Source organism: Emydura macquarii, unplaced genomic scaffold (assembly GCF_026122565.2).
Source record: "Emydura macquarii macquarii isolate MOO-44397 ecotype Brisbane River unplaced genomic scaffold, CSIRO-AGI_Emac_v2 contig_1876, whole genome shotgun sequence".
NCBI lineage: Eukaryota > Metazoa > Chordata > Testudines > Chelidae > Emydura > Emydura macquarii.
In genome coordinates this window covers 29,551,159-29,571,284 of record NW_027132013.1, presented here as the reverse complement: position 1 = coordinate 29,571,284, position 20,126 = coordinate 29,551,159, and positions in this window count along the sequence as shown.

The window sequence follows — 20,126 nt, the reverse complement described above, 5'->3', positions numbered from 1 at the left end:
CAGTAATTGCTGTATTCTGATCTCTCTCCTTTTTTCTTGCTTTACTTTGTTTTCTACAGCATCTGCTGCATATTCACAGCCTTGTCTTTCTACAAGTTTACCCCACAGTAATGTACTGGATCTGGATCATTACAGCTAATGAAACTGCTAAGAAGGTGTTAGTGGGTGGGTTGCTTTTTGAAAAATGTAATGCCACTGTAGAACTTTCACCACGCATTAGGACTGTGTAACAAGGGCTTCTGGTTGCCCAAGGCATAACTTGGATTCAGCACCTCCCCACCTTGAGCCACCCAGTTTACTGCGCTACTGCGAGATAAGTGAAATGTTATAATTCAATACTATTGAGAGACTGACGCCTCCCTGTTATAGTCCTTATAGTGTAAAATTACAGCACTTGTTTTGTTAACATCTATCAGCTTGCTCAAAACACAAAGGATCCCAGCACTCATTTACAGCATAAAAACAAATTATAATAGTCTTAAGGCAGAGTTCCAAGTTACAATACGCTACTGTTCACACTGTTCTCCACATTCCACTGGAAATTTGCAACCCACATATTATGGTTTAAGATTCAAACCTCTGGACACAATTACGGTTGACCAGTAGGCTTTTTATCTGACAAATGACTTGGCTGGCTTAGAAATCAGATCTTATAGCCTCCAGAGGACAACATGCTGCTATCCATGAGCTTTCAGCTCTTGGATATTTCACATACAGTTTTTACAAAAGAAACACCTGAGGTGTATCAGTGCTTCTCGTAATGAAATCTTTCATACCAGCAAGAAAAATATAACTCTTTCCATTCTGGATACAGTTGTAGGTAAAAGCACATTTAATTTCAAGTCAATAGGATTGCAGCACCTTAGCACTTAAGGGGTTGAAGACCAGACTAGTTTTGCTTCCTTAAATGTATTGTTATTGTTATCAACTAATGCAGTCTCGCAATAAGTTTTCAATAAATCTAAGATTAACTATTTTTCTCACCTATAAATAAAATATAATCATCTTAAAAATCAATGAAGGGAAAACCATCAGATACATTAACCTGACTAAGAATTCCTTCAGGCTAATAATATGAACCACTGGATATTTCATTTTATTGAGCTATATCTCTTTGTATGGCAACCAGCAGGGAAAAAAAAATCAAATCTAAAATCAAAGACTAAGGTTTTTTTGTTCTGGAGGGAACTGAATATTCTTTTATGCCTGGGGTTAATTTTCTTTTCACCTTAATTTGCAATCAGACATAAAAAAGAGACATTGCCTCTGGAACGAAGTAGCATTATTACCATCTCAACTATATTCTGCACTTAACACTTCCAAATGCTTCACTTTTAAAGTCACCGATATAACCTTGTAACATTATAAACACCTTGACTTGCCTTTGCTGACTGTCAGCCAGTACCATCTGCTCTTTGGATTCACAAAATTAGTAATGTATATGGATCAAAGCTGCAGGCTCTTGATAAACCATGTAGCATATCCAGGTACTTCATTTTCCCACAAACTTCACAACACCCAGGAGTGGATATTTCCTTTGTCTTTCTGTGGATAACACCTATCGTAAAACCTGAAATTAACAATAAGGTAATCTCTCAAAGAAACTAATGTTTTACAGACAACCCATTATCAAATAACAGAAGGGGTGATTAGTCAGCTGCTCCACTTGAACCTGATCCAAAGGCATTTCAAGTCTCTGCTCCACAAACAGAAGTGCAATCAAGTCATAAAACCAGGGGAAACTGGGACAAACAAATAAGCTTCTCCCCTCCTCTTTTTTAAAAAAAAAATATTTTTAAATGATGGCAGTAGTTTCTGCTTTCATTACCATTTGACACCATGTCAAAAATGTCAACACTTCCTCTTTAATACCACTATTCTTCCCTGTCACTTAGACCTGCGATTCATCTTAAACTCCTCCCTTTCTCTTGACCCACACTTTCAGGCTGTTTCCAAATCTTGCTGCTTCTTCTACAGTAACACTGGATGTTGAAAATGGTATGTCAGGTTATCTGCAGCAGCCTGATATAATTTATATCACACACACAAAAATACATTAAAAGAATATTAAGGGTCCAGAGTCAAGCACTCAAAAGTTAGGAAATACCAGAATTAATTCAACCCAGTTGTGTTTATACATTATGATAGTCTTTAATTACATGATCACATACTACATTTTCCACAGGATCCCTATCTACTTGTGTACACAAGGTGGGAGGTACTCATTTAATCAGCAGCTATTCAATATTTTGTTTTATCCTCATTGTTCAATGTGTGGCCCTAGGCCTTATTTACTGCACACTATATTCAAAAGCTGTTCTGAAGATAGAATTGTTTGTTTCCTCATGGACTTTTCTGTGGCACTCATCACATCAGTATCTGCGTGCTTCACAAATGTTAATGTCCAGCTCCTTGACCCTGTATCTTTGCCCAACCAGTCCTATCCTCCTTGCCCAGACAGTTTTCAGCAGTTCCTAGCCCCCTTAGTTCTCTGCCCTTAGTTCCCAGTCTCTTTGCTCAGCCAGTTCCAGTGTCTCTCCCACCTCAATTCCCAGCCCCAGTTTCCCTCTCCCTTCCCAGTCAGCCCTCCAGTCCTAGGCTTGTCCAAATCTATTGCTTCTGCATTTCAATCAGACAGTTTCCAGTTGTCCAAATCTACTGCCCCTGCCTCTGCATTTCACTCAGACTGCTTCCTCCTCCATGTTGCCTGGGTTACCTAGGGTGGGGTGGGGGTCACTGAGAGCGCAGGAGAGACAGTCCCTTTCCTCTCAGTTCAGGTGTCTGGACCTGGTCTCAGATCAGCCCACAACAGCTCAAAGCTGCAACTGCAAGAAAAGTCCTGCTCAGCCCTGGGCTGCAGCATGTTCAGTGCGGATGGAACCTTCAGGGAATTTAGTTGCTAAAATAAAAGAAGTCAAGACCATGTGCAAACTACAATTTATAAGTTGGCCCAATTTGGGTCCTTTTTCAAGGGGATAACAAAGGTAAATTCCAGATACAAAGAGCATCCCCACCAACACCAAATTTCAAGTCCTTGCTCAAAGCATGGGAGTGCTAGAGCTTTTCAAAGCAGAGGTAACCAGAATTTTTTAAGATGATCAAAACAATGCATTGTTCCCTAGCCTCATTCTTAGAAATAGCTGCTTTTATTTTATTTTTTTTTAAATTAGCCTAAGGCAGACATCTAGCATGAAAACATTTCAGCCCACATACCTGTCAAAGGTATAATCAACTGAAGTTTTATAAGGGGAAGTATCAGACAATCTTAATAATAGGCAGTATTACCAGCCCTGCCTATAGTAATGGTGTGACTTAGGATATGTCTACATGGAAAAAAGAAAAAGAAAGAATGAACCATGGCAAGTCTCAGAGCCCGAATCAACTGAGGGGAGGTTCCTCAGAACCCGAGCAGGAAAGTCTACACTAAATATAGGAATGAAAGTACCAAAACTACTAATGTCCTTTCCTGATACTGGTCCTCTATACACCTGCTACCAAAAGGGGATTTAGCTGATAAAATGCCATTTTACTGTTCTTGTGGCACCCACAGAACAAACCTTTGACAATTTAAGTACATAAACACGTATAAGATAACAGAAATGCCACTTCCTTCACTTGCATAGTTTAAAATTCTACCTTTTGATCTAAAAGCACCATATTATAAGGGCTATGGAACAAATTCTTCAGTCTGTTATCGGGATATAAATATGGAGTAATTCCAATGAAGTCATGGATTTATTCTGAGCAGAATTTGGCCCTTAGCTTTTGGAGAAGGGCTTCTGTTTGCTCTTTCATTTAAATGAGACATTCATGTTCAACAATTTCACTATAATCATCTAGGTTTTGGTTTCTCTCCTCTCCTCTTTTGCCCTCAGTGGGTTGTTGAGATTAGTTTTATTTTTGTTTTTTTATCCCTCAGTTAATGTAAATCTCATAATTCCCACTTGTAAGAGCAGTCCTCTATCTTCTTTGATTTGTCCTCCAAACTCTGACAAACTCTGTATTATATGAGTTAACCTTTTTTTAAGAAAAGCATGAACAATTTGAAGTGCTCAGGAGTATTTATTTACCCAGAAAAGCTCAGCTCAGATGTGGTAACATCTGGTTTGCAGTGGAGTCCTGCTATTTTACCTATTTTTCAACAGAGCTGACCAAGTCTGAAAGAGGTTAAGTGAGTTGCCCAAAAATCAAATAATAAGCAACTGGATCGCCAAGATTAGAAATTCAAACTAGAGTTCTTTTGGGGTTTGAGTTGGGCTCTTCAATTACTGGACCATGTGGCTTTCCTTTCCCATCAGTGCTTGTGTTCAGCTATTTCTGAATTTACCCCTCTTTTGTTTTCAGCCTTGAATGACTTTTTTCAGGGAGGAGGTGAAGTGGGGAGAAGGAGAGGAAACAAAGCTGAAATGGCTATAAATTATTTCTGCTGAGTGGGGTCAAAAGTATTTAATTTTATAGCAGCATAAACCAACATAATCCTCAATCACCAAGCACCATAAAGATAGTCCTCTTTTTATAACATAAAGCAACTCACAGTTGTTTGGGAGTATGGCTACGATGATCTCATTTTGTCACAGAAATTGACAAATGCAATCTATGACTCAGACATAGCAAGGCACCCTTCCCGGAACTGGATCTGCACAGTCACCAAGTTCACCTGCATGTATCTCATTGCAGGACTGGGGTCCAACTATGAAAAGAATGGGACCACTTTCTTATTTGCATTTGAGATACATGTTTAATTCTGCTAACTGCTGCTGGTTTTTTTCCTTCAAATTAACATTCAACATTCTAAAACAAGATTAACTCCCAGCAAGACTAAGGTAAACTGGGAAATTAAACTGTCAAAATCACTTACAATTATGGGATAATAAATGAAAGGTTCTCAATATTTAAAAAAAACTGGAATCAGTAAGAACAAATTGTTACATTTCCTTATGTCCTTTGGAGTAAATAATACTGTCTCTCATGTCAAAGATATTCAGACATATAACTATACATGATTACTTGGGCTAATATGAGAGCTGCCTGTTAAGTCCCGACCCTCTCTGAAAATGTAGGGACAAGGTCCTGAACCTCTACTTGATATACCACTAGACAATACCTAGAAATTTAAATAAATATCTTCATTACTCAAATATATTCTAGATTTTCAATTCTCTAAACAGAACCTTCCTTGACCTCCAATACACAATCACATGAAAGATACAAAGGGAGATGTTGTTGCGGAGGAGATAGGGAAGAAACCTAATAAAAACTTAGATGTTTCTACTTTTAATGAGATGCATATAAATATTTCTTCTTTCTCCTTTGCATCCATTAAAAAAATAAAACATGAAGACAGGTTACATGACCTAATGCTGCCAATATCTATCTCCTAGCTAAATAACTGTACAAATATAAGGTTTCCCTAATACTCACTTCACAAAAAATGGCATCAAAGTCAGCAACATGCTCATACAAATAGTGAAATTTAAAACAATGGCCCATCCCTATCACAATGGGGGTGGAGGAAAGACTTTTGATCAGTCTGGCAGAAGATAGGTAACCCCTTTGGACCTGGAACGAGTAGAGAAAAGAAGAGCAGGCTTAGCTACTCTGAAACCTTGCCCCCATTTCCTGACAAGATAAACATGGAGACTGTGCTTGCACGAAGAGAGGGGAGAGATTTCTCTGCCATCCCCTGCTGACCACTGGCTAGGCCATCTATAGGACGGACAGGAAAGTCAACTGGCTCTTGCTGGTCCTCTCCCCTTACTGTATGTAACTCCCACCTTGCCAACTAAAGTTTATAAAGTTGCAACCTGATGCTTTAAAACCCATATGTGTGTCTGCTTCATTCTCCTACAAGTCCTGAACAGGAAGTATTTCTTGGTAACATTATTTCCTTTAAGGGCCTGATCTTGTGAAGGACAGATTGTCCTCAACTCCCATTTAGACCAATGGGAAATGAGGGAGCTCTCAGCCCCTCATAGCTTTGTACCCTAAAATGCCATCTTAACAACTGATGATTGTGAGGGGAGATTTTTCAGAACCATAAAGGGCAATCAGGAGCTAGATATGGGCTAGTCAGTGATTCCTATTTTAGGTGCCTAAGTCCAAAATTTAGATCCTCAAGAACCCCTCTCACCTGCTGCCTAACCCTATAGGTATCTAGATTCCCTATACATCTAAATTTTTGCTGCTGGGCATGTGCAAAGCTGCCTAGTCCTGATGTCAGCAAGCAACCTCAAACTAGCCATTCCCCTGCCTATCTCACCTGCAGGGCTTGGTGTGGAAAAACACCACTGAGCTATAGCGATTAATGATTAGATCCCTCACCCAGCATGTGGACTAACCCAAGTTCCAGTCTCTGCTCCACTGCATATTAAGTATTCTATAAGAAGTGGAACAGCTTCGACAGGAGAGGCTGAGGGAAACTTGTCCCCCCTAAAATAACCCATTGCCCAATTGTTAGGGCCCTCATATGTAAGGTGGGAGTCCTGTGTTCAAGTCCCTGCTCCACATCAGGGGAGTTGAACCTGAGTCTCCCATCTCAGTGCTCTGACCAATGGACTGGGGGGGCACATATGCTGTTTCCTCCTATTTTTGAGAGCAGTGTTGACCGGGTTTAGATGCCTTACTCTAACAGGCACCCCTCTCTGGTCTGGAGTTAGGCACCTATCTCCTTTTGAGGTGAGGGCTTAGGTCCCACCCATCTCCTTGGCGTTTCCGCCTAGTTATCTTAGGTGGTGCCCTGCTCAGTTTGCTGGCTTTTGTGAATCTCATTCTTAGGTGCCTAACTGTCCCCATGCATTGTACAAGGGGCTTCGCTGCCTAACTCAGGGATATTGGCTCTACCAGGTGGCAGGGCAGCTAAACGTTACGTGTCGCAATGCTGAATCTAGGTCCCCTTTGTGGATCTAGTCCTACATGGTTATGTCCCACTGAAAAGCAACAGAAGTTGGGTGTCACCCCCATTTGCACCTTTGAACATCTTCCCAAATAAAAATATGTCCTCCATACTATGTTTCTAAAAAAATATTTTGCAAACATTTTATTTCAATTTACTACAAAATAAACTGAAAGTAGGTATGATTACAAATGAGGGCACTAAATGGTTCTAGGATGAAATTATGAGGGCGTTTGAGGACTCAAATCTCAGGGTTCTTACCATTCCTGTGCGGATGCAGGCTGCCCTCAACATCCATCAACTTCAGTGGGAGCTGAGAGTGCTGAGCCCTTCGCAGGACAGAGCTTTGTTAAATGTTGCATATTTATTTCATATTCATATGTAGCTTTTCTAGCATTCTGCAACATTACAGGATCTAAACCAACATAATGTGCATCAGGTTTTCTGTAACTTGGTAATATGGAAAAATAATCCAGCCTTTGAGAATTTTCCCGTGTATAAATCAGGAATTAGCGCTAGAGAAGATCAAGTAAGCCATCTAGGACAGCCATCTATCAGCAAAGGATTGCATATTTTTGGACTGCTTTGTTCAATCCATAACAGTTTTAAATATCCCAAACGAGGGAGATTTGACTACTTCCCTCATGAGACTATGCCATAGCCTTCTCGGTCATTAAATCTTCCCTGATATTCACCCTACAATTTCCTTTTCTTAATTTCATCCCATGACTCCTAGTTTTACTCCTTTGCACACTTATGTCCCCGTTTAATTATCACTTAACCAAGCTCTACCTATCTAACATTTCCCAATAAATCAATCCGTCTCACTCCTTAAAGCCAATTGAATCATGTTTGGTCTTACTCTTGAGAATAGCCTACTGAATTTGGGACTATTGTAAGAGTAGGACTGGCAGGAGTTGGTCCTGAAAATGTTGTCGCTCTTCTTTGAACTGTGCAATTTGTCTCGGGTTGTGGGGTGTCTAGAGCTAAAAGCACTATTTTAGGACCTGTCAAATCAGAGTTTTCTTGACACAGACTAACTCCTCCCTGCTCCATGACATGTACACAGACCACAAGTGCATTGGGTTTGGGGTTTGTTTGGCTGCTTTGTCATATGCAAACTCAGTTAGATCCCGCTTCAGCAAGGTACATATGTGCCTAACTTTAACCAGGGGATTAGTGCCATTTCATTTATTTTAATGGGACTACTCACATTCTTAAAGAAAGGCACATTTTTATGTATTGTGCTGAATGAGGATCTAAATGAGTTTCCAGGATGACAAAACAGCCCCCCCAAAAAAAGGCAACGCTGTTGTCCGTTGTCACTTCTAGGTCTCTGTTTGAAATTACCATCACAGCTTTCCAGGTTTACCATCCCATTAAATATCTGTTATGGAATAATTTTTCCCAGATGTATTAGCTTAGATATTTCCAATATGAATAACATTTTTATTCCAGTTTCTTGACCATAAATCTCTTTGTATTATTTCTCTGTCTACTTGCCATCTTAATATTATTTCTCGAACACCTGCCAACTTATCAGTGAATGATCACAAATTGCGGTATTGTCAATGCCATTTGCCTCCTCTTCCAGATCCATGTAAACTATTAATTTAATTGTAATAGTTAACAAAGGTGTTACATAACACTGGGCCTATCACATGTACAATCCCACTACAAAACTACCCCCAACTGGATGTTGCTATTTATTGTTACATTTGTTCCTAATCTTTCGGTCAGTTTTTATTCCACATGAGAATCATATCCAAATCAGTCAGTTATTATTTTTACAGCACCATTAATATGCAAAGCACTTTATAGAAAAATATAAGAGGATTGCCTATCCTGTAGAGATGGCTTTGACATTGTGGAAGATGTCGATATAAAAGTAGGTGATGTACTATAAGTGATAGACAAGGATTATGAAAGGAGCTGATCATAAAATAGTGAGAATTTTGTGAACATTTTTCATCAAAATTTCAAAAATTCTCCTGGTGAACATTTACTGTATGAAATTTGTTCAGTTATATTTAATAATAAATTGACATTATTAAAATAATTATTATATTGTTTAATAGTTATTGCTCTGTATAATTATAATTATAATTATTGTAGAATTATTATTATAATATGGTTATATATTAAATTATTGCATTAGTATTCTAAGGATGCGGTTTTTTCTGAATCATAAGTAATTTTTCAAGTTTAGTCATCTATAAAATGTTATCATACAACACATCTGTGACATTAGATTGGAAAGTGTTTTGATGTCCTATTCAGTTGAGAAAGGTTTTATGTATAGTATTTAAAATATTATAAATATTACTTGGTCACTACGGACCAGGGCTGGATTGAAGCTAGTAACCTAATGCTATTTATATACCACAAAAGTCAACAGCCCCCTTCTCAATTTCACCATTAAGTAGAAAGACAAAGAAAAACAGAACAATGTTCCGTTTCCACAGGAATTCCCTTCCATTTGCTGCATCTTTATTATTTACAATAGACTGATGGAAAAATGGAAGGGGTACAGTTTACAAAATTGTTCAGTCTCTTCCAGTTAACACACTGCTGGTTTTGTTTTGCTCAGATTGGTCCATCAACATGCTGTAACGAGAAGTACATGTGTTCTTACACAGGGCAGTAGGACGATTGCTTTCTTTGGCAAAGAAGATTTTAAACTTTCTTGGGAGGTAATTTAAGATTAGTTTATAGTATGATGTATGCAATGAATTAGAAAAAATAAATTAAAAATCTCAATATATAGTCAATCCAATTGAGATAAATGTAAATTAAAATAACCACAAAGAAAAATAAATTATATCAAAGAGTCCTTTTAGTCTCACATATACAGAAGTACACATGCTTCACAGCTTAACAAGCAACATTTTCAGAACAAAGAGTAATGTAAACCTGCACACAAATACCATTATCTCCCCCAGATACCAATTTTTTCATGACCTACTTTGTTATCCACAGTAGTTAGGAAGCACTGATGCAACTGCAAGTATTGTGCTGGCCAGTGACCCATTTCACCAGTCAAAGGTTTCCTAGATATTATTCTACCAGATTTTCCTTCTCACAGTAAATTTATTGTAGGGAATGTTCTCTTTGACACACTGATTTACCCAACTTTCTGTTCATCTCTTTCACTCCATATTTTCTATGACCAAACATGCATTCAGAAGTACCAATGAGCTGTCCAAATGTGGTCACTTCATCCAAACACATGGATTTAATATACTATGTCCCAGATCATGTTCCAGCACAGCTTAATATACAAAATAAGAAGAAAGGTATGGGTGGAACAGCATATTGGTTATTTTAGTTCATTAGTCTGAGAGCAATTGGGACAGATCTCAGATAGTGTAAATCAGTGTTCTTGCTTCAATGGAATTATGCTGTGTTATGGCAACATTTTATTCTGTAAATTGGGCTGGATTTGGCTCCTTCAGGCAAGCGGAACTAGAAAATAACATGAAGCCACTCTTGACAGACTCCACCCAGGAAACAATGCAAATTTGCATTCTCACACATGGCAGTAAAGCTCTGCCAATAGACTACTGAGACTGAGACATGCTTATGCTATAGAAGATTTTGTTTAAAACAATGAAATTCTCCTCTAACATAAAATTTTACATTTTTGTAATATTTGCTAGAAACAAAACCTCAGATTCAAACTCCTGAATTCCGTGACTGACTCTTACTGCTAATATGGCCCAATAAACACCCCTGAGTTTTGCACCCCTGAGACCCTACAGATCCATATACCCCTGTGATGTCAGGCCTCAGTGCATATTAATTGGCTATTAAGAAGAATTTTATCATGCTAATTTTGGGCTTTATCTTTTTGGCAATTTAATAACAATAGTGCTGACTTTGCTGTTTCTCCAGAGTTTGTTAAACACAATAAATGTGAAATATGTTTGTCTTAGCCTGAAACTCTAAGGCCTGCAGATGATGGGAGAGTAGAAATATCCCTTAATCAAGAATGTAACAGCTTGCACTCTGCCTATACTGTCTTGATATTAGTAGGTATTAATTTCCTCTTGACACATTCATGAAATAAAAACAGAAGTAATTAATTTAGCTTCCAAAATAAAATAAGGTATTATACAAGCTCTTCTATGTTGAACATGCAAGCAAAAATTGAGTGTTATAACTCTGGCAATACAGTTTTGGAACAATATGTGTGGCCTGAAGTAATGAAATAATTTTAAAATTATTGTGTCATAAGAAATGCATTTTAATGCATTATTTGACAGCATAAAAAGATACAAGTTTTAATACTCGGTCTGTTACATTTACTGACACTGTGTAATTGTACTATTATCAATAACACTATCCTAAACTATAATTTTTATATTAACACTTCTGATCAGTAACAGCCTTCAGTTTCTACTGCAATATAAATATCTTGTATGTGAGATCCATTCAGAGAACATTCTATTACTAGAGTTCCTTTTAATGTGCAAAGGTGTGTTCACAGGTGCGTTCATAAAACTATACGGACAAGGCATATTTATTTCTGACATTATGCCCCGTTTTCCATGCTATTGACAATTTGTTCAGAAATGCTAAAACAATTTAAGAGTTTATCACAGGGTGCTTTACTCACTACTGGAACACCTCTTTCCAGCCAGATCAGGGATTAGCTCTGCCAGTCCAACGCCCCTTCCTGCAAATGCTCACTCCCTCTCTCTCAATTTCTCTCTCTCTTTCTCTCAGGACTCAACTACTCCCTCTTCATGGCTTGGCCCTCTGGCCAGGTCACTATAGTTTTCTCCTTCTGCAGGGCTGGTGTATCAGTTTCTTTGTATCACCTGTCCCAGGCTGTCTTCCAATTCACTGCCCTTCAACAGTACCACTACCCCAGTGGCTGGCAGGGTATCCAGGCCCATCCTCTACATTGGGCTCCAACCCAGGGACCCTATAACAAGCAGTCAGAGTTCTAAACTTCCTGCTGTATCCCTGGGCTACTTCCTGCCTTGTCTTCTCTCACCCCGACAGTGACTGCAGCCTCTCTTTCTGCCATCTCCTTCTACTCTCAGCTACTGGGCTTTATACAGTTCCCTCCTGTTCCTCTCCAGCTGAGCTTCATCTCTAATTAGTCCTCCTTGCTCCCTGGCTCCTCCTCCAGGTGCAGCCTAAATGGTTAATTGGCACTCCTAACCATGTTAACCCCTTCAGGTCTTGAGTGTTGGGCAACCCATCAGAGTGTTTAACAACTACAGTATATCTTTGTGAGAGACTTTAGGTTCAGAAGCATAGGAACCCAGGAACTGCCCTACTGGATCAGTCCGGGGATCCATCTAGTAGTATCCTGCATGCAAAAATGGCCAGTACCACATGCTGAGCAGAAAGGCATAAGAATCCCAATAATGTAAGATTATGGTATAACCTGCCCATAGAAATTTACTCCTAATCCCAATCAGTTAATAGTTTGCTTATGTCCTGAAGCCCAAACTTTATGTCTCTTATATATTTTGTATCTTAACTAATGTAACTAAGGATGTAATTAGTATCCATATAAAGTCTAATCCTTCTCTGAATCCTATTAATCTTAGCATCAATAATATTATGACAATGATTTTCATAGGGTAATTACATGCTATGTAAAAAATTATTTCCTTTTATCGTTTTTAAATATGCCTACAAAAAATTTGACAGAACTTAGGCTGTGCTGAGACCACTGCCTACCATCCTGACCTAAATTGTCTCATTGTTTCCTTGTGCTCCCCATCTCACTTTTTCCATCAGCTGTCTCTTGTTTTATTCTTAGGTGATATGCTCTTTAGGTCAGAGACTGCCTTTTTGTTCTGTGTATGTACAGCAACTAACAGAATGGGGTCTTGGTCCTTCACTAGAGCTCGTAGGTGGTAGGATAAGGCAAATAATAAATAAATAACAATAACTTTCAACAACATTATTTATATTTCTTGCAGCTAAAAATGTTTGTTCCTCCTGTCCCTGGATGAGCTCTATATGTCACAGAGGGCCAAACTCTACTTGGAATTATCCAAATAAAAAACCAGAATAATTCAGATCTTCACTGGGGTCCATCAGAGCACAATCTGGGCAAAACAAGAGATGTGGGGAAGTTCTCTACACCACCCGGTTTAGCAGCAGAAGCTGGATTCAGAACAGTGGTTATGTTGCAGCCATGAAGACATCTTAAATTCAAAGGGATGAGCATAAAGGTCATTCTAACCGCACAGGCGAATGAGCACATTTTGTTTATTTAGTGGACAAGGGTAACATCCAGTTTTAAAAGGTAAAATGCCTCTGAAAAGTAAAAAGAGTAGTACAAACAGCAGAATATGTTCCCCTTAGAATGAGGAACCTGTATGAACCGAAAACAGAGGTTTGGGCATGTAATTTAAATCAGTGTGCTGGAATGAAACAACCATTCTATTAGTGGAGAAAAACATATGTATGCAAGTAATTCACTTATGAATTTGGCACTCAAGAATGATCAGGTTTTTCTCACTTGTTATTACACAAATATTTCTCTTACCAGCCTTCCATGTGTCATATTCTCCTCTCTCTCTTTCTCTCTCTCTCTCTCTGTCTCTAAAGGGAGATATAAATGTGTATATATTTGTATGTGTGATTATGGGCACACATGAAGAGGAACTAGTGGTTTGACTTGGATAGGACTGGAATGTGACTGTTAAAGGGGCTCAGAAAACCTTTTTTTAAAAATCCTTGTACTCTGGGATTTAGATTTTCACTGAACATCAACCACTGCTGGCAAAGAACATATTGGAACTTCAAGTGCCAAGTGGTTATCATTATGTTTTTTTTCTTGAGCCTTCAAGAGGGAAAACTTGGCTTTCAATCTAGTCACATCACAAGCCCTGGAAATAAGATTGTCAACTGTCTCTAATTTGTTCTTCATCTTCCCTGTCTCAAACAAGTATTTTAAGTAAGAGACATTATCTGTTCTATCCATTTTAAAAGAGTTCTCATCTCTCAGCCCCATGCTTCCAGATCCACAAAATTTCTGCAACCTACTAAAGATTTGGTTCAGTTCATAAAAACATCAGAAGGTGTGAATGTTTATCTAAGCTATAGCCAAACCTCTTGATATGGCAACAGAGCCTCTCATAAGATCGCAGGCATTTCCCAGTTCCAGCAGAGTAAGAAAAACTTGGCCCCATTCTCCCTCACACCAATACACTGGTGTAACTCCATTAACTTCAATAGTGTTACTCCTGATTTACACCAGCGTCATGAAGAGAAGAATCAGGTCCTCTGCAACAACTTCTCTAGACGGTCTTTCCCTTCCAGTCCCACAGGAAACCACAAAATGAAAAGAAAGGCATGTGAAAGCATGGGGGGAAGAGAATGGGAGGAATGTTAATGAAATCCTTTCAAATATCAAGAAATATTTGGTTTGCCTTTGGAGAGAAAGATTCAGGTTGGTTCTTATTTTCTCAAAACTACCACGTCATTGTTTTTCTTGTTGTGAGAGGCATATCATAAAGCAGCATCAGGCTTGACAAACTCAAGTGGTGACTATGATGGATGCTACAGCTAAGCTTTTTTTCCCCTCCAGTATGTAGTGCATGTCAATTGGGATTAGCATGTCACTAATGTCATGGAGGAGAGTTAAGGATTTGGGAGTGAAAACTCTGATATCACAAGAAATTGAAAAAGCAGATAATTTTGTGAAATCCTTCTATTTCCACTCATTAGTGTGCACCTGTGTATGTGTGAATTGCACAATGACAGAACACCAAAATGAAATGGTTTCATTGTGGAGGGATAGTTAGTGTTGAATGACAATATTCAGCTAAAGTCTAATCTTGGATTCATCTATCTCCCATAGAAATAAAAGATAAAGTAAAAGTTAATTTTATTGAAAAAGTATGATAAGCAACGAAGTGTACAAACTAACTGTACTGTATTTCCTATAAATTCTGCTGTTTGATGTATCCTATTAGCAGATTGTTTTTCAGTGAAAATAGAACCAGTTCCTCATAGATACACTGTCAGCTACCTTATGCACAAAATTCTTTGCATAATTAATTTGGTATCAGAATTCCTCTTATTAAATCTCTCATAATTACTTTTAAAAAATCTGATGGTATTTAATTTACACTCCCATCGGTACAAATAAGATTCAAGTCACATGGAATTCCCAACAGACAGACAACGCTTCTTAGTTACCAGCGTTAGCTTTAGTCTGATGCTTGCTCATGTTTATTTATGTGAAGATGTCCTCCTTTGCAACAAGGAAACAAAGAAGGTTAATGTACAGGTGTAATTTGGCATACTATTACAACTTATTCTTCCCCATGCTTGTATCTTGCATGTCTGCAGCTGTTATTTCATTTCCTCCTCCTCCCTGCTGCTGCTCTTGCAGCTAACAAAACAGAGCTTAATTGTCAGTCTTGCTACTGAACTTATCTTTGCCATGTGCTTCAGCTTTACACTTTAAAGTGACTAGATTATCTTTGCCTGTCTGATTAGCTAAAGACTGTCTTCTGTTTCCTTGTACTCTCTATTTTTCACTGCCAGTCAGTTCGTTTTCCTGATAGGCATGTCCAAAACTGTTTTAAAAAGTGAAAACCCATCCTCTGATCCAAACCATAACTGATATTTGCCAATATTGCACTTGCTTTTTCCCCACCCCATTTTCATGCACCATTCCTCTCTTGATGCACCAAGCATCTACCTTTTAATTCAAATCCCTCCTTTCAATACATTACTCCCATGAAGCCCATTAGTGTTAATCCAAACAAAGACGTGTTACACATACAGTAGTATGGAAAAAAGAAAGAAAAAGCTGCAATGCTTAGTGATAAATCCATCTTCTAGTCACACAAAGCATGATGTGTCAGAACTGTACTATTTGTTTTCTTCCCATCTCCTGCTTGGGTTCACAATGCTATCGAGTGCATCTGCTTGGATGGTTTTGGTCTGCGCCACATCCTACTAAGGGCTGTCTGGCCCTTAGATGTTAAGACAAAAGTAGGGTGTGTGTCTCTCTCTAGGTTTCCATAGCACTAGGCACGCAATCGATATTTAATAAATAATAGAAGTGACCGTAATTTTACACTTCATCAAGGCATTCTGCCTTTGATTGCATAACTTTTACATCACATCTTAAAACAAAATTCCCTGTTCTATTTTATGTCCTAAACAAGTCCTCCCTATTTCTTTATTCTTTACGTCTGAAATTTCCATCACCATCTTATTTATTTACTTTTGATTTATAATCTATGATGACTTTCAATTCTACTAACCTAGGTCTTCACACTGGTGTGTCTCATTGTATTCCCATTTAAAAATATCAGGAGTTTTAGTAACAGTGACTTTGTTCAGCAAAATAGTTTGTGACAGCTCATGCTCAGATTTTTCTCTCTTTACTTAAAACGTCATCACCAGTGCTGCTCCTAACCCCACCTGGAATGGTACATGTATTTGTTTTTGTGATGGTTTTATAAAAAGGAAAACAATACAGGCCAAATTTTCTAAGGGGACTAAAACTGGGTTGTGTATTAAAAATGTCTGAACAGAAACTTCAACATGAAAAATTCTGGCCGTAATGTTAAAGATCAGAAAATCTGTCCCTAGATGTTTTCTTCAAGTGTTTTTATTTAACATTTTTATATAATACATACTGAGATTCTTCAATACATATAATGAACATTCAAACTTCAAAGCTTATAGCTGAGTTGTTTTTCTTTACCATATAATTTTAGAGTTTAACGTAAATTGAGTTTTGTTCACCTCCTCCCCATACCCCTTGCAAACAAGAGGTAACTTTTCAGAAAAGGTGTCAGACTGGCTTCCAGTTCACTTCCAAGTCCTCTTGCTGGCTGATGGAGTAATAGCAAATAAGGTTTTCTTTTTTTCATGCTATCTCTTTTAAAAAGTCTTGTATACAGTCTTTAACCAGAAGCAATGCTTGTGATTAGAGCTAGGTAAAATTTTTCGAACACTTTATTTGCCAAAAAATGCAATTTTTGATTAACTAAAACTATTGAGAATCCGGCAAATAGTTTGGACCTAAACAAAAATGAAAAAAAATGGTTTTCTGAAAGTCAAAATGTTTTGACATTTTTTAATTGAAACATTTTAACTTTTTGTTTACAAACAACTTTTTTTTTAAGTTGGCTTAATTTAATTTTAGAAAAGATTAAAAAGCACTCAAAAATGAAACAAAAAACATTAATTTTGGGTCAAATTAAATGAATTTTCAGTTTTTTCTTTCAGTGAGAAAAATAGAAAATTCTCCATTTTGGGTTGACCTTTGAGAAAACATTTACCGAACAAAAGAATCATTTCTTCTCTCAGCTCTACTTGTGATTTCCACAGTACGAAATTACCTGTCACTTAGCTAACACAAAGACTGAATGGGAGAATGGCTCATAGACACCTAAGTCTAAGCAGTAATTGAATGACATTTCAGATAATAACAGCAACTAGAAATTGACCAAAATCAATATCTTGTATTCAAATCCCTTTGAATTTCAGAGTGCTGGGTTGTTTTCAACTCCAATCATCTTATTTGAATCCACGCCTACAATTTTTGTTCAAGTTCTAATCCAAAACCCTAACCTATTTACCAGCAGTTCTAATACAGATTCTCCTGAAACCTTCAGAAAACATCTAGTCTAATGAAATTTTGATCCAGGATAGTGCTAACTGCACAGCAATATCTAGTCGGCCTAAAATCCAATAAAAACAGCTCATGTGACTTTAGTAATGTTGAATCTCGACCCTAATCCTGATTCTGCCTCAAATCCAAACCTTAAGGAATGTTTGAACTAGGCAAACAGGTTGCGTTCATGTTTTTATTCTGTAACTAACATTTTTAAACATTAGTGTAGCCAGCAATTAATACCTTAAAATATGTTAGCTGTTTGAGAAGAGCACTAGCTCCTTGCTAGAGTAGCTAACACATTTTCAAAGATGACCTATTTTCCTAATCTAGACAAGGTCCAAGTCAGAATCGAACCTAGATCTGATCACCATTTATTTGGTTCATCTCCAATAAATGTAAATAAAATGAAATAATAAAATAAATCATAAAATAATAATTTACACCACAATAACTTTCTATCCAAGGGTTTCAAATTGATGAGGAAATGGTGGTGGACAGAAACATAGATGAATTTAAGCAGCAGGCTGCAATTTTTATTAAAATTTAACACAGAGGAGGGGTGCTATCCGCCTACCACCCATACTCTCCTACACCACGCATTTAATTGGTTCCAATGCAGGAGCTACAGGGCTCCTACAATATAACCCATAACTTGGGGTAGGCTCTTCCCAGCCTGCCCACCCAGGGCTTAGTTCACTCTGAATCCTTGCACCTTCCCGCCACCCTGAGAGGGAAAGAGAATGGATTCTGGGGCCCACAAAGACCAGAAGGTCTCACCCTATCCCATCAGCCTAAGGCTGCTACACCTCTGGGAACTTCATTTTATCTTTTTAAATGCACTAGAAACCGGCCCCAAGTTGCGATGAATCAACAACTCAACCCACTGTGGCTTGTAGGTGCTACAAGGAAGGCAAAAGCTTTAGTAAAGCTTTAGTAAAGCTTTTGATACTGTCTCTCACAGTATTCTTATCAGCAAGTTAAAGAAGTATGGGCTGGATGAATGGATTATAAAATGGATAGAGAACTGGCTAGAGCATAGGGCTCAGCGAGTAGTGATCAATGGCTCCATGTCTAGCTGGCAACCGGTCACAAGCGGAGTGCCCCAGGGGTCGGTCCTGGGGCCAGTTTTGTTCAACATCTTTATTAATGATCTGGAGGATGGGGTAGATTGCACCCTCAGCAAGTTTGTGGATGACACTAAGCTGGGGGGAGTGGTAGATTCCCTGGAAGGTAGGAACAGGATACAGAGTGACCTAAACAAACCGGAGGATTGGGCCAAAAGAAATCTAATGAGGTTCAACAAAGAAAAGTGCAGAGTCCTCCACTTAGGAAGGAAGAATCCCATGCACAGCTGTAGACTGGGGACCGACGAGCTAGGCAGCAGCTCTGCAGAAAAGGACCTGGGGGTAACAGTGGATAAAAAGCTGGATATGAGTCAGCAGTGTGCCCTGGTTGTCAAGAAGGCTAATAGCATATTGGGCTGCATTAGGAGGGGCATTGCCAGCAGGTCGCGGGAAGTGATTATTCCCCTGTATTCGGCATTGGTGAGGCCGCATTTAGAATATTGTGTCCAATTTTGGGCCCCCCACTACAAAAAGGATGTGGACAAGTTGGAGAGAGTACAGCGGAGGGCCACGAAAATGATTAGGGGGCTGGAGCACAGGACTTATGAGGAGAGGCTGAGGGAACTGGGCTTGTTTAGTCTGCAAAAGAGAAGAATGAGGGGGGATTTGATAGCGGCCTTTAACTACCTGAAAGGGAGTTCCAGGGAGGATGGGGCGAGGCTGTTCTCGGTGGTGGCAGATGACAGAACAAGGAGCAACGGTCTCAAGTTGCAGTGGGGGAGGTCTAGGTTGGACATTAGGAAAAAGCTTTTCACTCGGAGGGTGGTGAAGCACTGGAATGGGTTACCTAGGGAGGTGGTGGAATCTCCATCTTTAGAGGTTTTTAAGCTGAGGCTTGACAAAGCCCTGGCTGGGATGATATAGCTGAAGTTAGTCCTGCTTTGAGCAGGGGGTTGGACTAGATGACCTCCTGAGGTCCCTTCCAACTCTAATATTCTATGATTCTAAAACATTCCTCTGCCAATTGGCCCACGGGAGAAAAAAATTTCTTTCTGACCCCCAAACAGGCAATCAGCTGCAGCTGCAGCATCTGTCAAGCCAGGTTCCCATCCTAGTTCAGGATGGGTAGGGTGAGCATGCTGGAAGAAGGCCAAATGAGGCTCCACATGGCCCCCATTCCTGGTTAAATGCTAGGAGCTGGGGAATGTTGGCCAGTCAACTAGCCTATGGGTGCCAGAGACTCCTAATGAGGGAGGAACTACCTGGTATCCCTCACTGAGTGTCTTCCTCCCATGCTGCTGGGACCGTCCCCTTTCACCACTAACCCTAACAAGTCTCCCACCCATTGAGACAGTGGGTGATGTGTGCTTTCCAAACATGAATGAATTAAGGGTCACAAGGCCCTTGTGAAGTAGATAAGCACTGTCATTTCCATTTTACAGATGAAGAAATAAAGTAAAAGGAATGTAAAGTAAGGTCCCAACGTAACACAAGTCAGTGGCAGAATCAGAGATAGAACCTAGATTTTTCTACCTAAGTTCAGGACCGCCAC